Source organism: Cheilinus undulatus, linkage group 6, assembly GCF_018320785.1.
Source record: "Cheilinus undulatus linkage group 6, ASM1832078v1, whole genome shotgun sequence".
In the NCBI taxonomy this organism is placed as follows: Eukaryota; Metazoa; Chordata; class Actinopteri; order Labriformes; family Labridae; genus Cheilinus; species Cheilinus undulatus.
Genome location: NC_054870.1, coordinates 30,645,081 through 30,671,327, shown reverse-complemented (window position 1 = coordinate 30,671,327; position 26,247 = coordinate 30,645,081). Strand labels below are relative to the sequence as shown.

The 26,247-nt window shown below is 39.4% G+C and overlaps 1 protein-coding gene across 1 annotated transcript in view; it reads right to left on the bottom strand.

Annotated features, from left to right (window-relative positions):
* Nucleotides 1-10,028, bottom strand: part of chrm3a (cholinergic receptor, muscarinic 3a) — a 152,709-nt gene extending 142,681 nt beyond the window's left edge. Inside the window, exon 1 of the mRNA XM_041790114.1 lies at nt 9,824-10,028. The gene's annotated coding sequence lies outside the window, so the exon portion shown is untranslated. The remainder of the gene's footprint in view (nt 1-9,823) is intronic.
* Nucleotides 10,029-26,247: the final 16,219 nt, after the last annotated feature.

Genomic DNA, 26,247 nt, shown 5'->3' with positions numbered 1-26,247 from the left:
CCCTCTGTTTATAGTACAGCCCTCCTTTACATCTTGAACCTGTCCCTCTGGAGTTATGGTAAAAAATGATGGGAGAGCAAGATGTTATTGATTTATTTGCTTAGAAGAGACACGAGAGGGAGCAGCCGTATATTAGACATGAATGTGAAATCCCTACAGTGAGGTAGCAGTTTTTGAGGAGAGAAGCAGAAAAGAGAGGGAGACAGTTTGATGGAGAGATTGTGGTGTTGAGTAGAAAAGAGAGCATGTAAGAGATTGTGAATTTAAGCAAAAAGAAAAAAAAAGTACTAGAAAATAGCACTGGGGGAGCAGTGGAGTGTGCCAGGACTCACATGACATTTGCAGACAGTATAAAAACAATAGAATGTTTTTATGGCAACATTTACACCTACAGCTCACACAACCGACAGACTTAGTATATCTAAAAGACCCACTATGTTCACAGCATCACTGACCTTAGCCCCGCCTCCATAAATCAGCCTGCCCAGTGTCTGACCTTTTAGCTCTTACTAACATTATCTCTATCTGAGTGTGTGCATTGCAGTGTGCTGCACATACACAATATCCTAAGGTAAACAGGGAGCAGCGTGGTGAACAGCCCTGAAGTGAGCGCCATATTGCTTCCAATATGGAGCTGCACCAGTTAAGTCTATGACCAGTGGGAAAGGTCAGTAAGTGTCACTTTAACACACTTTATGTGAGTCATAAAAGCTGGATTGCATCCGTAGGGCACTTTTATTGCAAGTCGTATAACCTTGAGAATATAAATAAATTAGAAGTCAATAACATATTTTGTTCATTAGGCACAATAAACTTATATTAAGGCCTGAAAAGCATAAGAAAAACACTTAATTAGTTATTATATTGTTCAGTATTACAATGCACTAAAAGTGCATTGACAAAAATGAAAGCTCCTGTGAAGAGTTAGGTGGTTATGGAACAAACTCAAACTGGTTCTTATGTCTGTATATGACCTTAAGAAGCAAGCAAGACCATCAGTAACAGGACTAGTGGTTTCTATTAAATAGAGGTAGAAAAGAACACATCTACTGTACTCACGTAAAAATACTGTACAGTTACTCTAGTTAGAGTTTACTTCAGTAAGAGTAAAAGAGCTGGTCCATAAATCTGCTCGAGTAAAAAGTAGAAGTCTTTTATTCACAGTTTGAATTAAATACTTAATTTCCAAGCTGAAACTGTGCCAGGTCTGAGAACAGACCAATTAGTGTAATTTAAGGAGAGCATGGTGAAGCTACGGGTCAAGTCTAGTTATAATGCAAGCCGGCAAACAACGGCTGCCACCAGTGAAGTGATTGGCTCAGATAGCTATAGTGGTTTAAGCACAACCCTTTATTAAAAGAAGAGCTAAGAACTGCACTGAAAGCTTTCGTTGGCAGAAAAGACAGTTTTGCCCTTCTACAAACCAGCTTCAGCATGATTTTGAGTCATGACTGATAGTAAACTGCAATTTTTCATATGTTTTGTTGCTCTGATTGGTCTGTAATTTATGTAATGGCCGGAGTGTTTATCTAATCACTGTACAAGATTTTTTTTCAAGGTTGCTGCCCTTTTTCAAATACAGTCGATGGACAGTTGCCCCGATGGATGTGGAAAATACAGTGCCTATAAAAAATATTAACCCCCTTGGATGTTTTATGACTACTCTGAAAGAGTAACGAGCTTGAGCTGCTGAGGAGAGTGGCAAAGACAAAGCCACTGTTGAAGAAAACTTGTTCACCAAAAGGCATATGGGAGACTCCATGGTCAAGTGGAAGAAAGTTCTTTGGTCTGATGAGACCAAAATGGTGCTTTTTGACCATCAAACAAGACATTATGTTTAGTGGACACCAATCACTGCACACCACCACAGTAAAGCACAATGGTGGCAGCATCATGTTGCAGGGATGCTTCTCAGTAGCTGGCCTTGGAAGGCTTGTAAAGGTAGAGTGTAAAATTAATGTGGCAAAATATTGGAAAACTCAAGCTTACTCAACTCAAGTGACAAAATAATCAGTTCACAATTCAGTTTTGGCAGTTTGAGTTTTACAGGTACTAAACAGTAAATAAATCTCGTTTAATGTATTGGGACATGTATTTTGGCTCCGTTTTAATTGTCCTTATTAATATAAGTTTTTGGTTTCACTGTGAATTATCATTACATCCCTACCAAGCTGCTTATGCTAATAAAGTGTATCAGTGTCTCTCCAGCACTGTCACTATGAGGCTAAGCAGGAGCAATGAACAATGCACAACAACAGTTGCTTCCCAGAGAGTGGAGACAAAGACAAAGGGGCACTCACTCCATAAGGCTTTACAGTAACAGCACCCTGAGGCAACGTGTCCACTTACTGGAGAAACAACAGAAGACTGGAGAGGGAGCGCAGGCCGGAATAAACACGTTTTATGGACCAGCTCATTTAGAAGACACTGATTGACTGCCTTTAATCTAATGCGGAGAAGACTTTCCCATCTGTTCAAACACAAAGTTTTCACAACTTCAAATGAGTCTTTAAAGGGACAACTACAGAGGATATGTTTGGTTGTTTTGATAATTAAACTTGGATGGAAAAAGTTTCTCTTCATGCATTCCCTAAAGATAGACACTCTGATTCCCTCTGTTGTGGTCTGCCTGGCTGTGAAAGTGGATTAAACAGGCTTTAACATCAAGACAAGCTTTAATGAAACCCAGTGGAGGAGTTAGCCTGTCTGTTTGGCCAGCTGACTCCCGTAAAATAGCCATCGTTGTCTCCTGCTGCTGACTCTAAAAGTAGCCTGGTGTGCCAGTCAGTGTGGGTTGCAGCATCAGGGTTGTACTGTGAGATGCTTTGACCTGTATCATATTACAGCTGAAGACCTCCATTTTACTGCTGTGTACAACCGACACATTATATACTTGTTTTTTCTCCCCTTTTTCTCCTTAATTGTTTTTAGCAAAATCAAATCTGCAGTATTGCATGTTCCCCACAGTTATGTTTCAACTGACAGCGCAATGTTACAACGCAAACAACACCAATCAAACCAGACTGAGACCCAAAACCCCAGCCTCCTGTATCAAAGTCAGCAATGTAAACCACTGGCCTTTAGAGCTGCCAGTGGTGAGCTTCTGACATGGGTGAGTTCATTACAAACTTAAAATCTTTACGTTTTCTAGAAAAGAAGTTTGCTGTCATATAAAATCCCGTGGTTTTCCACTTAAAAAATGAAGTTTTCGTTGTCTAAGGTGTTGTGGTTCCTCTGTGACCCTCTATCCGACTGATGGCTTGTGACTTGTGCCACTGGTTGTGATGCAGTTTTGCCAATATGATAAGATTTACAGTCCATAGTCTGTGCATTGTGTTGTACTTTGAGATCAACTGGATACTTTGAGCCTTCTTGTTCCTGTCCTTTGTAGATTGATGAGTTTTGGCAGCAGCCTCCGCTGAAAAATTGACCTGGCATGTATCTCGAGGAGAGCAGAGCAAGAGGCACCTCTGGCATGTGCCAGAGAAGGACCAGGAGGAAAGATGCTCTATAGCATGCTTCTGGTGCGGATCACTGCGTAGATGGAAAATGTTTAATTTAAGGGTAAAGCCTCTACCAAAGAAATCTGCCACAGTCGCTTTATAAATTAACATTTGTTAAGGAGCAGCTGATATGAAGAATAGTAAATATTTTAAAGGAACATGTGACAATAGCATGTTAAAAAGGAGCCTACAGTTGCAACCAATTAGCTTAGCTTAGCTTAGCTTAGCTTAGCTTAGAGTAAATATCAGAAAGTCTTGAATGCTAGCCTGGTTTAGTTCAAAAAGTAACAGTTGAAGAATATCTTAATGGGCTTGTGTCGAATATGTTTATTTACTTGTGCTGACAGTGCTACTGGTCTCGGTTTTAGTTGAGTTATAATAGGTCAGGTCAGGTACGGGGTTATTTGCCGATCCAGCACTTTGCCACATTGTGTTATAAAAAGTTGGCTATACTTTTTAATTCATGTGGGGAATATGTGCTCAATAAGCCACATGCTGGACTTGAACACAGACTGCTTGTTAGGAGAGAGACCGCCTGTTGACCGCACCTAAACTTGGGCCTATTTTAAATTGCTGCATTTGCCCAAAATGTTTTCTTTCAATGGAAGTATAAAATTAACAAATGGTACATGGACTTGAATTGAATGGGGCTTTTCTAGTCATTGGCCTCTCAAAGCGCTTTTATTCTACAGGTCACATTCACACACTTATGATGAAGGTCGCTATGGAGAATTGGCAATCAGTATTAGCTAATCGCATTCAAAAGCATCCATACATATTAACACGCCACAGACAAAGTAATGGGAGCAAACTGTGTTTGAGGAAGGACACATCAACATGTGACAGCAGGAGATGGGGTTTGAACCCACAACCCTCCGATTACAAGACGATCAACCCTGTGAAGCACAGTCGCCCCACTTGAAGGAAATAATCTTAAACAAGCAGCAGCTCTGGACTTTGGAGTTGTGCCCTCAAAATAATAAGTCAGTTAAATCAGCCACTGCTGTTGATGAAAATGAAATCAGAAGTCCTGCCCCTTCTCAAATTTTGATCTGAAGGAAAAGTGCGGTGTCGTTCCATAATAACTTTTTCAGCAACAAAAACCACCTGACAACAGAGGTGTTTCTGCTGCACGCTGAAAATGCTGAACTGCAATGGTTTTGATTAGAAAATGTGCTGGTGAGATGGCTTTAGTGGCCAAAGATCCAAAAGATGCTTTTCTGCTTCAGAATTATTTTTTCTAACAAAACCCTATGTTGCACAGGTGGGGTTATTCAGGGTTTATTGGAACTCTTGGCAGGATGCTGTGAGTATATGAAGTCTTGTCATCAGCTGGAGGGTCCTTTTTTGAACCTGGTCTTCCTTTTTTGTGTTGATTCAAACAAAAGAGTAAGATTCGATGTTCTTGAAATCAATATTAACATATATTTGTTTATTTCTATAAAAGTTGTGGATTTATGGGAGTTTTTATGGGGACTCTTGGCAGGGAGCGGTGACTTCCTGGAGTCTTGTCATCATAGTGATGTTTACATGACTGAACTTAAACTCATTTTTTTGTATGGATTAAACAAACATGCCATGGCGTGTGAAGATGGGAATGGTACCTTTTAAGTTGGAAGTATACTGAGTAGCTGAGAAGCTTTTTCCAGCCATACTTTTTGACTGGCAGTTTTTCTCCAGCATATTCATCCTACAGGTTAAAGCCCCAGTGGGGAGATTTGAAATTGTTAAACAGACCAAAAATAAACGGATGACTTGTTGTAACCTACAGAAGCAATAAGACATTTATTCACAATAATTACTGTCTTTATTCACTGTTTTTAACTCCTGTAACTGCTGCCAGGGAGGAGGTATCAGAGGACTGAAGAAACCACTTTTGTTAAATTTTTTTACAACAAATACAATGTTTGATGCATTTTAAAGGACGGGAGAGTGAAACACTATCTATGCATGTACGGAACACTGTGAAAGGGGTCTGGCTATAGACTGTACATTTATGATGGCCACAGACATGCAACCATACTGCAAAAATTACAGACTAAGAAATATTTCATGAATAAAACGAAATAGAAGTCACTGGTCTAATCCTGAATTCAATTGTGCATAGATCCTTACATGAAGAGTGGCGTGTTTTAGCTCTGCTAGCTTTAACATATCTACGCTATGTAATTTATTGTAGTAGGCTATATAAGCCAATGTAGCTTAGTTAACTTCAGCAACATGAGCTTTAGAAAATGTAGGTCAAGAAGACATAGCTATGTAGTTTATATACCTATGTAGCTTACATAGCTTCTTTGCAAGCTTGGTTTTAGCTACATAGCTCAATTTTCTATTGCTAAGTTAGCTGTAGCAATATGAGCTTTAGCGAATGTAGCCTAAGCTAACTTAGCTATGTAGATAACAAATATGTAGCTTATGTAGCTTCTTTGTGAGCTTAGCTTTAGCTCTGTTTGCTACAAAGCCATGTAATCTACACTGGCTTTAAAGGGAATACTTTCATAGAGGATGAGATTTTCCTGTTAGCAAAACTGTTTACTCGGCTTCATTAAAAGTTTTGTAGGTTTTGCACTTTTGGTATCCTAACCCTCACCCTAACCCTAAACGGAGGTTTAGTCTGATTTTATGTGGAACTTTTAGCATGTACTTAACATGTACATAACATCTTTGCTGTTTTGTCAATAGCCTGGACGCTTTTTGATGAGTAGCTAAGTGCTAATGCTAAACTCAGGCATTTCCTGTAGGGTTGTCCCGATCAGATTTTTTAATATTGAATATCTGCCAATACTGAGTCCCGATCAGATACTCATAATTACCTAGATTAGAGTTTCAATTGTTACTATTAGATATCTCAAACTTATTCAATTTAACTTTGTACAGCCAATATGGCGTAAACAACAGAAAATCACATTTCTGCTCAGAGTGGTGTAATAGCTCTGTTTCACTTTAATTATCTGTCAAAAAATAAATTTACATATTCACTTAGTGCAGCGTTTAGTATTCAATCAGACAATCAAAATCCACTTAAAGTAGTCAGCTGAATGACCTGAGCAGTGAAAAAAGTGAACTCAAATAACCTCAGATTCACTTAGAGGTGGTGTAACAGAGTCAATAGTCACAATAGCATATGAATTCAGCAAATGAATTTTAAATATTAAAATTCCACTTAGAAGTTAACTTGACTCTATTAGTCACAACAAAAACTGAACTAAAAAAAATAAATCAAGAACATCCCACTCCACATTAAAGTGGTGTAAACAGTTTAACTTGAATAGGATCAAAAACATATGAATCATAAAGACTCAAAACAGCAATCCTCATCTAATCTGAGACATGAACCAAAACATTTACACTGGAATAAAACCCAAATATCAAATACAAGGCACTCTTGTTATTTCAGTGCAATTTCTAAAGTGCGACTAGAGCTTCTACATCACCTTTTCCCCCTCACTTTATTTCTCAGAGACTCAGCAGTGACATGGGGCAAACATCGGAGCTCCAAATGTCTGTAGTGAAGCTAACAGCAGTGAAGTTGCCTTTCTCTAGTATACTATCACATACTTTGTTGTAAAGCTCCGGTACAGCAGTGACAGTAATGTAACGTGGAGACGGAATGGCATAACATGGGTCCAAATTCTCCATCACGGAGACAGGCTGGTTGTCCAATGCGATGAATTCGACCACCTTTTCTGTTGCCTATTATGTCGAGGTTTTTGCTTCGGTGAAGCTGCCTGTTGCTCTTGTAAAGTCTCCGTATTCCGCTGCATGTTTTGATCGAAAATGACGGATCACATTTGTAGAATTAAACGCAGCTTTGCTACCACCTCGTGAAACGTGTTACAGATGTTGCAAGTGGTCGTTGGACTGTTTTTGCTCTTAAGTTTGAAGTATTTCCGCACCGCTGATATTTTTAACACATGAAAGCTAATATGCTACCGCTGCCTGACGTAAATTGCCGATCGCCAATCAATTAAAAATCCTTAGTATCAGCCCCAATCTGATACATGTGATCGGGATCGGGACATCCCTGATTTCCTGTAAGTAGTCTAATGTTCCTTCAAAATAAAAGTCAACTTGTGCTTTGCCAGTCATATGTCTGTAGTGGGAGCTGCAACAGCAGGGAATGTTTGATTTTCAGTGGCAATAACTTGACACAGGATCATGGCAGCTCTCTGGTGGAAATTATTCTAATGAAAATAAAATAAAATAAAAATTCCTGGATCCAGAAGAAGAGTGGAAGAGTTACAGATGAACAGTTGTGTAGCCAAGTTATTTAAATAACCTATTCAATTGATTATTGGTTCTTAAGTTCCTGTATTATTTCTCGTATTTGATGAATTGTTAACATAATACAGTCTTAGAATAAGGCCACAAGGTTGTGTTTGATGCTCCCAACAAAATATATGACAATTCCACAGTTGGTATGTCATCATGACAATATTTAGTGGTTCTACTCTGGCGAACTGGAAACATCACCAGTTTACACTTCAGAAATCTGGTCACCTTAATCTCAGATGAACCGTCTGGAGAGTGGCCGTCAAATATGAACAGGCTGCAGCCAGACTGTCTTGAACACAATGTCCAGAAAGATAAAATACTATTCTTTGCCACAGGGGGCACAAAAAACAAAGGGGACCAAAAGTTCCTCAGATTTTTTTTTTCTAAAAAACATAGTGGGGAAAAAATCAATAATAAATTGAAATTTCAACTACTGGAACAGTTTCTATTATTAGTTTTAAGCCAAGCCCATCAGCTGCTGGCTGTTGCCTCATATGAACTGTACAGAACTGTACTCTTCTTATTCTCAGAAAAAGAAGGAAAAAGTGTTCCTTTAAGAATCAAACAGAATTCCAAGGAAATAGTCTGACTTTATGGTGCAGTGAAAAAAAAGAAACAATAACCCAAATATGATGCAGTGCACACTGTTTCAGCAGCATGTGTAGATAGCTACAATCTTGGGACTAATGAAGCAAAAGCCTCAGTATCAGAAGCCTCAGTGCACATGCCAGCACCCACGCACCACCACAGGTACAGCAGAGGGTAAGAGCAAGACATTTTCATCCTGCTTGGAGCCATCTATACGTCTGTCACCAGGGCCAGTAATATCAATGTACTATCCTCCACCCACAGCCCATTTGGAGAAAGTCATAATGATGATCAATAAGGCGGTGGCAACATGCACAGAAAAACCATTCATCAAGGGGAGAAATAAATATTAGTCAGGAGATATTGACTGGGGTTCAAACAATACATCAAGCTCTGCTCACCTTTCTCTGTCTCATCTTCCCCTTCATGTGTGTCTTTTTTTTTTTTCTGAATGTCCTCCACTGTGTCTCCTCCCGCAGGAGGCAATGGAAAGTCAAAACCATCTAAACACATTCCTTCAACAGACTAGTAGCAGACTGCATTCACAGTGACACACTGCACTGTTCCCTAACAATGGCTGTGTTGATATATTGATATAAAAACATGCTGGTGTGTGCTGTTGATATATGCAACATATTAAAATGTTAAACTAGAGAGCTTTGCAGATGGAAATAGTTTTGTGATATGCAGCAGCTATATTGTCAAACTCACTCTCCGGCTTCTGAGATGAATAAGTGCAGCCGTGGACTTAAAGGAAAATATTTGCACCATGGCACAGATGCCATTCCCTCTGCTCTTACTCATTACCCAGCACCATGTCAAAGCACCCCAGGTCACTGAGAGGGAACATTCCTTCACTTAGCCATCTATGGGCTTCATAAATAAACAGCTTCAATTCATGAACGCTTTCTGCTTGCCATGTAAGGACACGATTAATTTCTTCTTGTGTCCATTAAATCACCAAAGTAACAATAAGCGTACCAAGAAGAAGAATACGCATTAGAAGGTTCACTCTTTTTGTGGTATTGCTTTCCACTTTAGAATAATTTTCACTTTGGATGAATCAAAACATGAAATGTAACATTTTATAGCTTCTTAAATGAAGTTTACTGGAGCTGATTTATTTGTGAAGCCACGTAAGCCTTGGAGGAGAGGCATCAGAGCGCACAGGGCAGGGCTGCCAGGGAGGGATGCTGAACCAGGCGGAGAAGCACTTGTCAAACTTGCATTGAACCAAAGCAAAACGATTATGCGCGTGCAAAAATATCCCAAAAGTAATATTTGTGGTTTAAATATCAGCATGTGGGATCAGTGATGATATCTCGTGTGCGCAACTTTCAAAAGACAGCGTTACGCGACGAAAAAACGTCCAAATAAAGCAGCAGGAGATCGCACCAAACACTTCACAGCGACTAAATATTCCTAAAACTTTATCCGTTTAAACAATTTCCACCTACCTTACAACATTCAATAGTTCGTGGGTCCAAAGCAGCACAAGGAGATGAGAAAATCGGCAATCCAGTCAAACTTGTCACGGGTCCATTTTTGCCACAGCAGCGCTTTCAATCCAATCTCATCTGGTGCGCTTAACCGCTACTTCTACTAACAAGTATTGCCACCTTCTGCCGTCACCGAGCCGGAGGTTGGGCAGCGATGTGCGGAGAGCACCGCGGGATCTCCAAGGACGCACGACAAAAAAAAATTACTGCGTCAGGATTGGTTGGAGCAGCCGTGACGCACCGGCAGGTGGCACACCCGGCGAATGAAATTTAAAAAAAGGAAGCCCAGATTCATTCATGGACAGCAGATGTGGGTGAGTGTTTGAGCTCATCACACTTACACTCTCGGGTGAAGGTGCTAATAGGGGCTCCAAGGAAGTCCTTAAAGATAAAAATGTCAGGAACCTCCTTTTATCATCTTGGCCACTCTGTAAGGATGCCTGTGCTTCCTCCAAGTTTCATAAAGGGACAGCGTCACCAAAGCTTCAAGCTGTTTAGTTTGGCTCATAATAGAGAAGTATTTTATTTGGCAAGACCTGTTTTCTTACTGCAGTCTGTTTCCTAAAATGAATCTAGTGTAATTTGAAAACACGAAGGAGCGCTTCCTTCTCTGCAGGCAAATTATCTATTTATAACACACAAAAAATCAGGCAAAGAAAATGATGTGGTTTTTGGATGTTCTTAACAACTCATGTGGCCAGGGTGGTCATAAAATTTTCACATTTTTAAAAGAGAGAAGAAACCAGCATGCAAGCAGAGCTACAGCCTGAGTCTGGGGACTGCACACATAAATAAAATAGAGACTTTAATTTCACTTGTTTATGTCACCCAATGTGGGAAAAAAACACAAGGCAAGTGGAAACCATGTGTGTGTTTTGACACTTGTCTGGGTGTAATTCAGGGAGCCAAAGCAAATGTTTCAATAATTCTTTATAAACACAAATAAGAAGTGAGTGGTAAATCCTTGGAGGAATGTGTAAGCCAATTAGGAGTGGCTGCAGGGACTCATGGTATGGAGCCTTGGAGCTTCCTGCTCAGACTCTCTGCAGACCCTTGGACAACATTTCCTGTTCCCAGCACATGGGGAATATGTCTATAAAAGTACAGAGTGGTTAGTGACATGACTATAGGAAATCATGCTGACTTCCTCCAGCATTTACAGCAGTCTCATCATGCTAATGCTTTGTAAGCTCTATGATGCTGTGTCTGTGAGGACTTTCCCATCAGCGGCTTGTTTCCATCCTGTAAGTATGGAAACAGTTCTTTCCATATGGATGCTGGGGTATACTTGTGTGTATATAGGCTTGCATAATAGAGTTAGAGGAACCGGATGGCTCAGACACTCGCTGATCTGGTTAATTAACGTTGAGTAGTTCATGTTGGGTGTAATATGTACTCCCAGTTACACTCATTGATGCTAATCTGGGGGTATTAGAAGAATCTTTGCAGAGATGAAAGCAAAAAGAGACAAATAATTGAAGCCCAGACGAGAGCAAATATTGACATTAAAGCCAATTTAATTTATTTCAGTGTCGACTACGCCCTGGTCAAACTCTGCAAATAAAAGCCGCAAATGACATGTGGGACTCTGAGGGTAACCTTAGTTGTGATACCTGCATTCTCCACACCCTCTGAGGTGTAAGCAGCTTGCTAATAGAAAAGTATGTAATAAGATGAAGTGTCAGGCATCTCTGAGTATGATATGGCTCAGGTGTGGTGTCAGGGTTTATATTTCAAATCATATTTAATGAAATGGTGAAGAAAAGCCAGTCAGTGGTTCTAGTGCAGCTCACCTGCTGTGTAGGCCTGAATAAACACACACTCTGAACTGAGCCTCAACGTCCACCATCCTGCAATTTCACACTGCTGATTCCTTGAGGACTGCATGAACACACTGATAAGCAAGTCACAGTAGCCAGCTGGTCTACAGAGACAGATTTACTTCATAATGGCCTCTCCTATCCGCCTCTCACTCTCCCAAGAGTGTCAACAAACACCCAATTACAATAAATTATAAATCATAATGTGGACATTTTTCAGGAACTTTTTACCCGATTTAACCTGAGAAAACTGTGCTTTAGTCAAAAGAATTGAGCTATCTAAGAAGAATCAGAGCTGGAGTTTGAGCACAACAAAGAGACTTTGTTCTTCTTCTGTTCTGACTTTATCTAAAGAAAATCAAACTCAGTTAAAGAGAGAGAAAAAAGGTTTTGCCAAAAGGTACACCACAGGGTGAGAGGTGCTGAGATTGTGAGATCAATGATCTTAAAGGGCACAACAAAGGCTCATGGTTCTTTTTTTTTCTGAAAGAGAATACAGATCAGAAAATCTTTAACAATGTATATAAGTTAGTTAACCTATTGTCACAAAACATCAAACATAAGGAGAGTAGAATTGTTTTAGGCACTTTTAATAACAAATGTAAAACATGTGCTGGTTCCAGCCTCTGTCATAAGCACCTCTCGGAAGCTTATGACATGAATGAAGGTAATGCCAACAGAAAAAGATTTATGGAGACACTCAGGGTGTTCACATGTAGTTAGAAAAGTCAACTTATGTTAGACTAAAACTGGACTTGCATGTAAAATCCATGTAGACATGGTAGAAATCAAATTTCTCAAAGTCTGACTATTATTTTAGATTTAACCTTTATTTAACCAGATGAAGACCCATTGAGATTAAAATCTCTTTTAAGAGGCTGACCTGGCCATGAGGTCAACAGCACACGTCATAATAAATCATGCATATTCAAGAGACAGGTTACATCAATAACTGTAAAGAGGACATATTGTGCAAAAATCACCTTTTCAGGCTTTTCTAACAAAAATATGAGCCCCTGGCCTGTCCACAATCCCCTCAAATACCAGAAAAATCCATTTCCTTCCACCCTCTCTACTCCACCTTTCAGAAAATGTGTGCTAAAACAAGCTGTTCTCAGATTTTCCCCTCATGACCTCATGTTGGGAGTAAGTACCGCCCCCAGGTTTGGTTGGCCCTCCCTGTTTGGAAGAAAGTTCCACCCTCCTCTCCTGCTCCTCCTCTCAGCTGCCAGCTGAGATGCTGGATAGCTCAGTGTGTTATCCTGCTGACTTTGGTCTGGGAGGTTAATGGTTTTGAATCCCAGTCAGGTCCTTAACTTTGGATAAAAGTGTCTGTAACTTTGTGACATCAGGAGAGCCACATCCTGGGAGGGGTGTGGTCAGGGGTGGAGTCAGACAGCTCATTAACATTTAAAGCCACAGACACAGAAACGGCTCATTCTGAGCAGGGCTGAAACAGAGGGGTTTTTAGACATACAAAACTCCTAAACTGGAGTGTTTTTTCAGCAACAAACATCACAGGCATGTTTTGGGGACCTCTGAACAGGGGCGTAGCTAGGAATTTTGGGCCCCCAGAAAGAATATTATACGGGGCCCCCCATAGCCGGCAAAAATTTTTACTTCGATTTATGAATATCCTTGCATTTTAATGTATTTTTGAACTCCACAATGTTAATGAGTGATTTTTTTTTACTAAGGATAGATTACAATCATGTGTACTATTTCCTTCAAATTAGAGTATGTGTTTATTAGCCTTTTTCCAAAGTTTGACACAATATATTCCATTTTAGCTTTCTGACCCCCTACATTAAGAAAATGCTGACAATACTGCATAGGTATTTGTTCATCCCTCCACCTATTCAGGGAGGACCAGGGGGCCCTAAAAAATGTATTTTACTGTATGTGATTCACATTTCTGTCTGTTGACCAATTTAGTTAGAGGCTTTGATTGATAATGACAATAATTACAAAGAAAAACACAAAAACAAATTAAAAAGAACTTTTGATTCCAAGTTTCTCAAGGGCTCCCCCTCTCCTGTGGGCCCAGGTAATCAGTACCCTTTTTCCTGCGTGTGCCACGCCCTTGCTTCTGAGAACAATTTAAACTTGTCTTAAAAGGGTAAAATATGTCCCCTTTAAACAAATAATACATTTACAAAAGTGCAAAACTAGCTCACACTTACAGTGCTGGAAATTGAGGTGACAGTAACAGTCTAGAAACACAGGAATTATTCCATCATCTCACAGTTAAGACAGAACGACAGGCTTCAAGTAAAATGAGTTCTGACTAACACACCTATGTAGATAAATGCAGTTGGGAATCAATTTACTGATACACCACAGACTATAAACGTTATCTACAATGATCAGTCTTGGGTGTGATACAGTATACATTGTCTGTAATGCAGGAGTGTTACTGTAAAACAACAATGCTGTCAGTGGAGTTACTGTAAATCCTTCATCAGTGTGTAAAACAAGAGCATGGAGTCCATGGAGGAGGCGTAGGGAAATAGTGGAGTGCTTCAAACAAGGACATCTTTAGATGTGTGGAGATAGAAACACTACTTTGGATTTGTTGCACTAAAAGACAAGAATGTTAAGTGTTAACTGTGCTGAGTTTAGATGTAACCCTACATTGCGATGCACTCTGCATCAAATCTTTCCAAACACCTGCAAAGGTAGTGACACAAGGTTGGGGCCAAAGAGCCCATGTTGGGCTCAAGATAACTGCATGAGGTTGACATTTACAAAGCTTATTTACCATCTTATTTGTATTTAAGAGGAGAAATGAGAGATCTTGTGGAAGTCCTCCTTATTAGAATATGGATTTGTGCCAATTGTAGTGTTATGTTGACCTTGCAAAGCAGATGGATACGCATGTTTCCGTGTTTTTACTGGCAAATCCATCTTGCAAAGCTCCCGTCTGGACTGTTTGGGCCCCGTTAGAAAGTGACAGGAACAATCAGCATCGAGGGGCAGTGCTTTCGAGCGCGACAGAGTCGTGACACAAGCAAGCAGCGAGAAGAGGCCGGTGCAGTTACGAAAGACATTAGCATGGATGCTGCTAAAGCGCCAGTAAAGCGCCAGCAAAAATCAAGTGTATAGCATTAGTTCAGGCGGCCACAGAGTCAAGCGCTGCCATGACTGAGATCAGCTGATCTTACGCAAGCCCTAATCAGCTGATGGCCAGCTGATTTGCTCTAAGCACACGAATGGCCAATCATGCTTATGCTGCCTTATTTAAAATGCTTTTGCCTGGCTATGCTCTGCTACTCTCTCTGCAAGCTGCTCTTGCAACCCTCCTCCACCCCAGCTCCTCCTTCATTCTGCTTCTGACTTAATTAATGTCATTCTGTTGTTACTGATGCCTGCTCTGCATAGGAAGAGCAGGAGCCTGGGCTGGAAGTGCAGGGTGATCCCAGAAAAGCCTTACCACCAAACTTATTAAAAAGCAATAAGTGCTAATTAATAACATTTTATAGCCACAAATCATGTGTTTCTTGACAAATTAATCCTGACTGAACTGCCTCTAACTGTACTTCAGAAACCAGATGTTTTTGTACATGTTTTAAAAGTGATATGAAATGAAGAAGGCTGAAACTGGCCTTGAAAAGAATGTGGTTTATTTCATCAAGCTCTGCAAGCAAACTTATATCTTAATGGATAAGCCTTGAGAGAAATATACGCACAGCATTTTCCACATAAAGGACATCATGCCATTAAAGACAAACAGAAGATGAATGTGACTGACAAAAGTAGTCTCATCTGAATGCTGCACTTGAAAGACAGCATTGTATGTGGACGTTTTTATATATAAAAGCCAGTTTGTTTGCACAGAACTCCACTGCTTTAAAATCAACTTTAACAGTCTCTTTTTCACTGGAATAATTAGCCTTAGATGTGGTTATAGCAAGGTACAGGAAAATAAGTCACAGCATGAAAACATCACTCATCTCTGCTGCAAACCGTGAAATCTTGTTTTGAAAAAAATCCCAGGTGGGGTTATTCAGGGCTACACTTAGAAAAAATAATTGTCTGAGCAGTCCTACATTTCTGATTTCACATCATGAGTCATTCTGACTGATGAGCCCAGCTCATTGAATAAGCTGTTATTAACTCTAAGACCTCACAAATGCACCTGGAAAAACAAATCCTTGCTGAGTAACAAATTGAACAACTAACAAATAAGTATCAAATTTTTAATGAGCATATTTTACATGCATACAAGCAGCATTCAGAGAAGCCAAATTAATACCATGTGTTCATATTTGGCATGTTGAATTTCTGCCGGGCTTTTCAATTAAGAGTGCATCCTTTTTCCTGAAAAATAATTAGATGCTAACACCCGAGGGTGATTACTCTATGTGTGTGCAGTTTCTCTGTTTGTGTGGCTGTGTCCATGTCCTTCCTTGACATGTGCAATGAGATATGAGCATCTGAATACCAATGAGGTGTTGGATTATCAAGCATCATCCCTTTTCCCCCATGTCTTCGTTCATTCAGTTTTTCTTTCCTTAAGCACACAAATTCCCCCCAAAATCTCTTTTTTTGTGGGCTAACCCTTTTTTACATGAATATATGAAACCAAATCCTCTCATTACGTCCAAAAATTCTGTGTTTTCACAGACATTTAAGCACTGACCTTGATCATACTCTGACTTGTCGTCTCCACTGTCATCCCCGTCCTTTAGCGAGTTATTAGGAGAAAATAAAAGTGTGCCCAGTCTCTTTTTCTGTCCCTGCAGATCTTCTTTGCTATACGGGCTTGTCAACACGATCCTCAGCCCTTCACCATGAAAGCTTGTCAATGCCAAGATCACTACACAAAATGTCTGGCTGCATATTTCTCATTACTGCAGTATGAATGCTTTGAAAGTCTTTATTCAAACTCAGACAAACAGAAATCACTAGGAGCATAGTTAGGTGGCCAAATGCTCCAAGTCTGGCATGAGTTTGGGTCTCTATGTTTTGTCTATTTGGGAAACCATGGGGAGGCCAATCAGTCAGTAATCGCTCAGAGGTCAACAGCCTGCAGTTAAAACTGACGCCACGTTGTGACAAAGAGTAATCACAATCAAACCCAGTTAAGTAGGCCTGGAGGAAATGCGTCTTTCAGCCTGGAGAGATGACACATGCTGACGAATTGCAGGAGTTAATCAACCCTCCACTCAGCTATGATTCAGAAGTGGAGGGTTAGTGAAGGTTATAATTGAAACCCAGCAAATAGACTCAACTCTTTTGGGGTAATGGGAAAAGACATGGTGTTAGAAAATATGATAGAACAGACAAAAAAAATCTCATTAATAGTGGCAGTTCTTCCACGCATAGTTCTTTGTAATTTTTGACACAATGGTCCAAAATTTCAGATAAAACTCTCTAACCTGTGATTTTCTCAAACTGTTTAGTGCAACCTCATCTCTGGGACACTTTCTTGATGTTTAAAGATGTCTCGTTTTCAGAGAAGTATCATTTTAAATGGATTCCAAATATGCACTTTATAACTGTATACATGTCAGCAAGCTAATAGTCTGCTACATGTCTCAGAAAAGCCTGTTAGTGAAGCGACTCTGAGGATCTTAAAGTTTGTGCTGTCATGGAGGCCCTAGTGGATAAAGCTGAGGCCCATTTTCTGTGCATGTCTTACCCAACGAGAAGTGCTTTAGGTCAGAATTAGAGCTACCACGTGGCTGTCCTATGCTTCCGTAAGGCAAGGCCACCCATAAGGGGGAATAAAGGTCAGAGCTTTCGATTCAGTCTAACTGTATTGCCTACTCTTTTAGCCAGAAGGCTCATTTTAACCAAGTGGATGCACACTAATCCCCCCTCATTCAAACACTGGGTAAGGGATACACTATACTACTTGAAGCTAGAAAAAATACAATTTTCACTGCGAGGATCTAAAGACAAGTTTAACCGTGTATGGCAACCTTTCATCTTGTATCTGTTGGAGCAGCTGTAAAATAATTATATTCCAAGTTTATCTACAAGGGCAGCTTGTTGGTGCCCGCACACACACTTTCATACCTTTTTTTGTTTTTTGTTTTTTATATTGTAATAATGTCAGACGTCAGAGCTTAGCCTCAATGTGCATAAACATCATGCCAGAAAATAAAGTAGAAGAAACTAAGATAACTTGAATGGAAAAGAATCAAATAACTGTGAAAACAGGAACAAGTGGATGCAAAGTGGCAAATATGCTTAAAAGTGGCAAAACTGGTTAAAAATGGCAAAAAAATTGGTCAAAAGAGGCAAGGGTGAGTAAAAAGGGACAAATTTGGTTGAATGTGGGTTGAAATTGGAAAGAATCAATAGTCAGTGTGGTGAAAATGGGTTAAAAATAGCAAAAATAGGTGGAAAAGTGTAAAAAAAAAAGGGGGGTTAAAAAGTGAAAATAATAGGTTAAAATTGGTGAAAATGGGTAGAAAGAGGCAAGAATGAGTAAAAGTGGCAAAATTGGTTGAATGTGGATTGAAAGTCCCAAAAAAGGATAGAAATAGTGGTGAAAAGGGGTTAAAAAGTGGCAAAATTGTTAGGAAATTGTGTTGAAAAGTAGCAAAAATTGGTAAAATTAAGCATTTTCAAAATCAAAACCTAAAAAATATCTTGACACACTTTTCAGAGGATGGGCTGTTAGGTTTCAACTGCTTTTACAACAGAAACCATAAGAAAGGTATGAATGTGGGGCCTAATACAATGACCTTTGATCTCAAAAATTGTATCGTTGCATTTTTGAGTAGCGGTGGATATTTGTTCAAAATCTGAAGAGGACCTGTCAAGAATTGTGCTTTGAGGCAAGTCTAAGTGTGATTTGGGAATCTGTGCAACCATAATACTACTAATACTACTACTACTGTTAAAACCAGTTAGAAGCCTAGCTGCTGTGTTCTGAACTACTGTAGGCGTGAGAGGAATTTTTGAGTGATACCGGTGAGAAGAGAGTTACAATAATCAAGTCTGGAAGTTGAAGGCATGGAATTTTTTTTAAAGTCTGACTGGCTGAGTATTGCTTTTACTTTGGCGATGGTTCTGATGCAGAAAAAACATGACTGGACAACTTTATCGATATGGGTGGCGAAGGTGTGATCTGAATCAAATATTACCCCTAGATTTCTGGCTGTGGGTTTTGCCACTTTTTAACTGCTTTTCATTCATTTACCACCAATTTCACCCCTTTATGCCTTTCTTGACCCATTTTTTACCTCTTTTAACCAATATTTGACACTTTTTAACTACTCCCATTTTCCCACCCATTTTGCTTTTTTTTGCCTTTCTTAACATATTTTTGCATCTTTTAACCAATTTTTGACACTTTTCACCATTTTCCTGCCCATTTCTTACCTCTCTTGAGGCATTTCTGCCAGTTTTAACCCCTCTTTCCTTTCGTCCCAATTATTTCATTGTTTTACCCTCAAAGTTTAATTTCCCCCCTACTTATTCTCTGGCATCCTGACATTCGTGCACATCATTATGGCTTCGATATGAGCTAAAAGTTTGGTTTAAAAAAAAGGGGTTACATTTTAATTAGGCTATATTGTATGAAAGCAAAAATGAAGTTCATTTTTTGTTTATCTGATAAGAGTGATAATCATTAAGGTCATGGGCCTCCCATTTGGCTGGGCCCCAGAAAGCTCTCCCCTTTATCCCCCTTTATGGGTGGCCTTGGGCACCACCAATGGCACCGGTTCAGGCATTAAAATTAACAGTACAAAATTGATCATTTTTTTATTGATGATTTATTCTGCATTCTTAGTCAGACAAAGACATCTGCATTAGTTCCAAAAACATTACAAAGACCTCTAAAACAAGAGAGGTCAAAATCCACAGAGACAGAATATCCTGACATAAAATCCAAAATACACTACATTTTTTAATTCAATCACTGTTCAACACTCATATTTTCACATTGCAGTCTCATGCACAATCACAACAGCACTCAAGGCATCCCTTTGACATCTCACTTTGAATAGCACCAACAGAGCTACAAAAGAAAACTTAGGACTGTTTTAACAAGCTGAGTGGTATCCTGTATGACAAGTGAAATTATCATCATGAAGTCGTTGGAGTGGCCCTTTAAAAAAGAAACAACCCTTGAGTTGGTTGAGAGCACCATAATAACATCCTGTTGCACAGCCATGAGATAATGTGAAGTCTTCAAGGTTAAGTAGCTGTCACCACCAGTGCACTGTGACGCACATTACACGGTGTCCTTCATTTAATCTTGCTTTTTCTGCCCAGTGCAATCAGATGAAATAAGAATGAATTCTCAGGAAAACTGTGTAGCAAACCCTGCTTCCCAAAACATTGGTAAGAAGAAAAAAAAGACAACTCCGCAGGTTGACAAACACAATCAGTCACCCTCGACTTTTCTGTTTCGCCCTGTTTCTTCATGTCCCATCTGTCACTAGTCAGGAGCCATCCAGTCAGAACAAAAGTCAGATTATCGAGGGGTTTTAATTACACTGAAGGCATAAGCTAATTAATTATCACTATCAGTGGTATGGAACATCCCTTTAGATAAAAAAAAAAAAAAAAAAAACGAATCTAATTATCTTTTGACCTCTCTCTTTCTCCTCAGTAAGCTTCTCAGCATGTAAACAATCCAAACACAAAGTCAAACATTAATATTCTGCTAAATTTCACTGCAGAATTCAGCAACAAATCGCGGTAGCTGGCACTCATTGTCTGGCAAACACACAGGGGATAGACTAAAGCTTCCATGCTTGAAATAACTTACCAGCGTGGCTCAGAGCTTCAGCAGACCCACTTTGACTAATTCCTCCTCAAGCCACAAAAACAGGGTTTTCCTCACATCCAACAACACAACGTCAAAGAGCATAAATCGCTTTTTTTTATGTATCAGTGTGCCATAAACTCACAGCTTTCTAGCCATATGTTGCTTTGTCTCACCTCACTGAGTCCTGACTCAATCATTTACTAATGATGCACAAACCATGCACCTGGATATTTAAACACCCATCGCACAACATTCATAAAAGAAAGCACCAAATGGGGGATTTACTGGGTACAATTTAGAGTGCCTGAACTCATGGGGCATGTGTGTGTGCCTGTGATAAGGAATGAGAGTGTTCGAGTGAGAAAACAAGCGATAGAATAACAAGAAGTGGAAGGATGGATATTAGCAGAGTCTTCAACCCTTATATGTACGAGATAAAAGCCGAAACCTCAAAGACCAGAAGGATCGGGCTAATCCTTTTTGTCTCCCAAACAGATTCTTGGCTTGGTTTCTTTTTCTGAACTGCACATCCAGAAGTCCAGATGTTAAAAAGCCTGAAGAGATCTAAGGGACTGGAGGATTAATCAAGATAAACAAGGACAAACAGTTGCAATGAAATAACGATAGTGTGTATTCCTGTGTGCTGCCTACTCACACATTAAAAAACACGTAGCTGAAGCCTGTTTAACTTAAAGCTCCCAAATATACTCTGTTTATCTTTTTGCACCTCAGGTTAAGTGCCCTCAGACCTCTCAGTCTACTAAAGAAAGACCACATCTGGACTTGGTTATCATACTCATATTAGCTCCTCATGCAGGTCTAATCAGAATCATCCCAGCCAAGCTTAAAGGATGAAAATTGGATCATGCATTCTGATTGAAAGAGAAGGAGCTCTCCTTACAGTTCATCCCATTAAAGCAGCGCTAAAACTGTGATTTCTGCAAACCAAATTCTACAAGAGCTTCAATTAACACTTGTGCTGGGGTTTTAAGCTAGGTGATGCTTATTGATAGAGTATAAATAATAGTTATTATTAATATAGATACATAGAATTATTAATCATGTTATTAATTAATGGGGCACCACCCTGAAAACAGGGAACAAACCCAAAAGGAGACAAAAATGAGACCTCCACATCCAGCAGTGTATATTCACAATAATCACAGGCAATTTCTTTAGGTCTATAAAGGGATATATTGAACAAAGCTACATCAATTGTTATCAATGACACTAAATTCAATATATAGCTATTTTATCTAAACTACAAAAACCATTTACAAAGCAAAGCAAAGCGTGGAGAGTGGGTAAGAGAGGGATACAGAAGAGACAAAGGACAAGATGGTCAACATTCTAAAAATGGCTGACTCGAACAAAGGAGACAATATGGCTGAAACACATGTGGCTTCACATGACTTTAAAGATAGAACTAAGAACCAAGAGAGGCTCAGGCTAAGAAGTCTACAAACTCAGTATAACTTCCCTACACAGAAACCCAGTAGCTGGACTTTGACTCTGACAGCTGTCACTAGTGTTATGCAGGTGAAGGTACTGTACTGGATATAAATGGACACAGCAAAGTAAATCAACAAAACATAAGCAGAGAAAATAAGTAAAAAATACAGCTTTCAATGAATGCAAATGAAGTGCTTCTGACAGCTATTTCTGCCCAGGTAGAGCCCTTTTCTTGTGATCATGGTACGCGATTAGAGTCTGACTAATCAGATGGCTGATTCCCAACATTTGTGACATAAATACTGCAGATTGATCATATGTTTTAGTACCTAATAGATTTTTGATTCAAGTACAGTGAAAGAAACAATATCTAACTCCTCCACATGAAAAAGCAGTTTCAAAATCGATCTAACAGTAAAATAACTTTCCACATAGAGAATGGCATCTCACTAATTTCCACAGAGCGCCCTGGTTGACCTGCTTTCAGCACTGTGGTACTTTGGCAGCAGGCTCTCTTGCAAAAAGTATGGGTTAAACAGCACAAGATCACACACCGTCCTTCAGCTAAAAAGAAACCAGTTGGCTTTTGTTTGATGTAATGGCTTAGGCTAAGAATCAAACGGGACAGATAAAGCTAAGAAGAGACACAGAGAGGGTGACTGAGCAAGAAGCTGGGCAAAAAGTAACAATCTGATGGCAGAGTGTACATTCCTGTAGATCAGTGTTTTTCAACCTTTTTCAAGGCATAGCACATTTTTAGATTAAGAAAATTCCAAAGGCACACCACAAGCCAAAAATGCTACAAAATGACCCATTACAAGTTCAGCTAGTAAGTAGCTAGCTTTGAGAGCTCTCTCAGACATCTTTGTGGTTTTTCTCATTAAATTTGTCTGTTTCTCAGTTTGTTCCCACAGGTGAACAAAATAGCCTGTGTTCTTGTTTTGAAGTGACAGGTGTTTTGTTTGGAGGTGGCATTTAAGCTTGCTTGGGACCATGGCACTGCTAGATAGCTTTTCCTTACACACCAAGCATAGCAGAGTTGTTACAGTCAGATCTCTGGTGAAAGTAAATCCAAATGAAAGGTAATATTCACTGTACTGCCTCGAACTCACCGGTTTTGGCTTCTTTTGACCACCACTCACACTTAGCATCTCATCTGGGTTAGAACTTTGACCAGGACCCCGGTCAAAGTCTTCATTTTTCCTTTTCAAATATTTATCCATTGCTGTCGCACTTCTTGTCACTGCCATATTTATCATGTATCGCTAATTCTGTTGTCTTAAATTAATAAGGTAATTACTGCTTTCCCTACCGCCACTCCCTGACATGGAGTATTATTCTTACCAGCCACCACATTGCTGAAAAGGGGCTGAACAATTACGTGCAGTGACTAAACATATATTTTTTGAAGCTATAATCCAAAGTGAAATTGGATAATTTCCCGAGATACAGTAGTGTGCCACAGCACAGTCATTAAAAATCACTGCTGTAGATATTATTCATAACTAGGCTTACCTGCATGGTCAAGTGTCATCGCTGTTTCACATTTAGATTCATTGGATGTAGAAAGTCATGTTATCTAAGATCCTAGGTGTTCATACAAATTAATAAAATCATCCTTCTTTCACTTTCCTTATTAATCTTCAACTTAGCCTACTGCTCCTTTCCTCCTTTCAACAGAGTTGCAAAGGGTAGTGGTAAAATCTTCTTCTACAAAACAACAAGGCCCTTCAAGCTTCTGAGTCATCACCAGTAGCTGTCAACAGCATTCGAGGTGCAATGACAAAACTGGATATTTGTATGAGTAATTTTCTAAAATTGTATACTCTAAAGCAAAAGGGCCTCACTGCAGTAAAACAACATTAAACTATGATAAACATGCTGTTTCATAGAAGCTTTTTAGCCTTTTTTAGTACCATCTGGTTTCCCCTCTGCTAGTTACCAGACAGTTGGGCTCTCAGCCTACGGAGGTAGTAGTGAAGTACCGACCCACAGCTTGTAGTGCATGCTGCACACATTCATTGGTCACTTGACTTTAGTTGTGGATTTGTATCAGTCAAACCAACACAGCATGAGGTTTATTCACTTTAAAGTATTCCACTGTTGCCTTTAATGCAGGGTTATGACCTATTGAGGGAGAAGTTGTCAAAAGGTGGTGCCAGCAGCTAGTCTGAGTCACTCTGCATCTAAGCATGTTTTGAAATCCTAATCAGTCACTTGCAATGTTGTGGGTGGATATTCAACTGCCTTAGGTTGCATGTCATGTGTGACAGGGGCATCTGCACTTGAAGTAATAATGATTCCCATCTCAGCATTTTATACCGGTGTATTTGCCATCATAGTAAGAAAGACACAAGCAACTTTTAGATAAAAATATAATTATCAAAAGTGTGCCCGATTTTACATATATGATAAAATACAGAGTATGAAGTTAAAACTAGAAGTTTATAATCACTGTATAAAAGACACATAAACTTTATTTCTTCCTGTCTGACATTACATCGGACTAAGCTTTTTCTGTTTTAGGTCAGTTAGGATTACCAAAATTATTTCTATTTGCCAGAATAATGAGCGAGAGATTTTTTTTTTTTTTTTTTAACTTTCTTCAAAGTCAGAAGTTTGCATACATTTCCTTAGTATTTGGTAGCATTGCCTTTAAACTGCATGACTTGGGTCAAATGTTTTGGGTATCCTTCCACAAGCTTCTCACAAGAGTTTGTTGGAATTTTAGTCCATTCCTCCTGACAGAACCAGTGTAACTGAGACAGTTTTGTAGGCTTCCTTGCTCACACATGCCTCTTTGGCTCTGCCTACAAATTTTCTATAGGATTGAGATGAGGGCTTAGTGTTGGCCACTCCAAAAACTGACTTTGTTGTCCCTAAAAAACAACTTGGTGGTACACTACAGGGTCATTGTCTATTTGGAAGACCCATTTGTGTCCAAGCTTTGACTTCCTGGCTGATGTCTTGAGATGTTGCTTCAATATTTCTATATCATGTTCTTTCCTCATGATCCTATCTATTTTGTGTAGTGCACCAGTCCCCTCTGCTGCAAAATCCCCCCACAACATGATGCTGCCACCCCTGGAAGTTGGGGTGTTGTTCTCAGATGTGCAAGCTTCCCTCTTTTTTCTCCAAATGTAACAATGATCATTATGACCAAACAGTTCAATTTTAGTTTCCTCAGAACACAGAACATGTCTCCAAAAATTAAGGTCTTTGTCCCTGTGTGCATTTGCAAAGTTTAATCGGGCTTTTTAATGTTGCTTTTGAAGTAATGGCTTCTTCCTTGCTGAGTGGCCTTTCAGCCCATGTCAGTACAGGACTCGTTTTGCTGTGGATAATGGCCTGCTCTCACCAGCTTCAGTCAGCATCTTCACAAGGTCTTTTGCATTTGTTCTAGGGTTGCCATGCACATTTCCCACCAAAGCACATTCATCTCTGGGACACAGAACCTGTCTCCTTCCCGAGGTGGCTGGACATTCCCATGGGGTTTATACTTGCATATAATTGTTTGAACAGATAAAGGAGACACCTTCAGTCATCTGGAAATTGTACCCAAGGATGAAGCAGACTTGTGCAGGTCTACGATTCTCTTCCTGATAGCTTGGCTGCTTTCTTTGGATTTCTCCCATGATGTCACACAAGGAAGCAGTGTGTTTAAAGGTATGCCTTGAAATACATCCACAGGTGTGCCTCTGATTAACTCAAATGTCGTCAGTTAACCTATCAGAAGGTTCCAAAACCATGCCATCATCATCTGGGCTTTTCCAAAATTATTTAACTCTTAGTACTGTATATGTAAATGTCTGACTTTAAAGAAAGTAATAAAACAATTCTAAGAAAATCTCTGTGTAATTACTCTGGCATTTAGAAAATAAAAATAATTTTGGTAATCCTAACTGACCTAAAACAGGAAAAGTTTAGTCTGATTTAATGTCAGACAGTAAGAAAAAAAGGTTATGTGTATTTTTATATAGTGTAGTAAACTTCTGGTTTCAACTGTAAGTGAAACTCTATACAAAGTATGCATAACAATATTGTTAAAGTTGAAATTATTAAATTTAATGATTCAATACTGCATGCCACTGATTCCTGAATGAGAGATAATTGTGTCCTATGTAGAGAGATTTGTATTTTTCCCAGAGCTGAGCTGAGCTGAGCACACTGTTCCTGAAACCCATGACAGGCTGCAAGGAACAAAAAATTACAATGCATGATTGTTTGCCAAATTGACTGTTTATCATATTCCCTGGACTGATAAACAGAATTTGTTTTCCAACCTCTAGCAGAGTGAGAGATGGGTGGAAAACATAAAGAAGACTTCAGCTAACAACAACTGTTTCTTCAGTAATTTTCAAATTGGTCCTCTTATT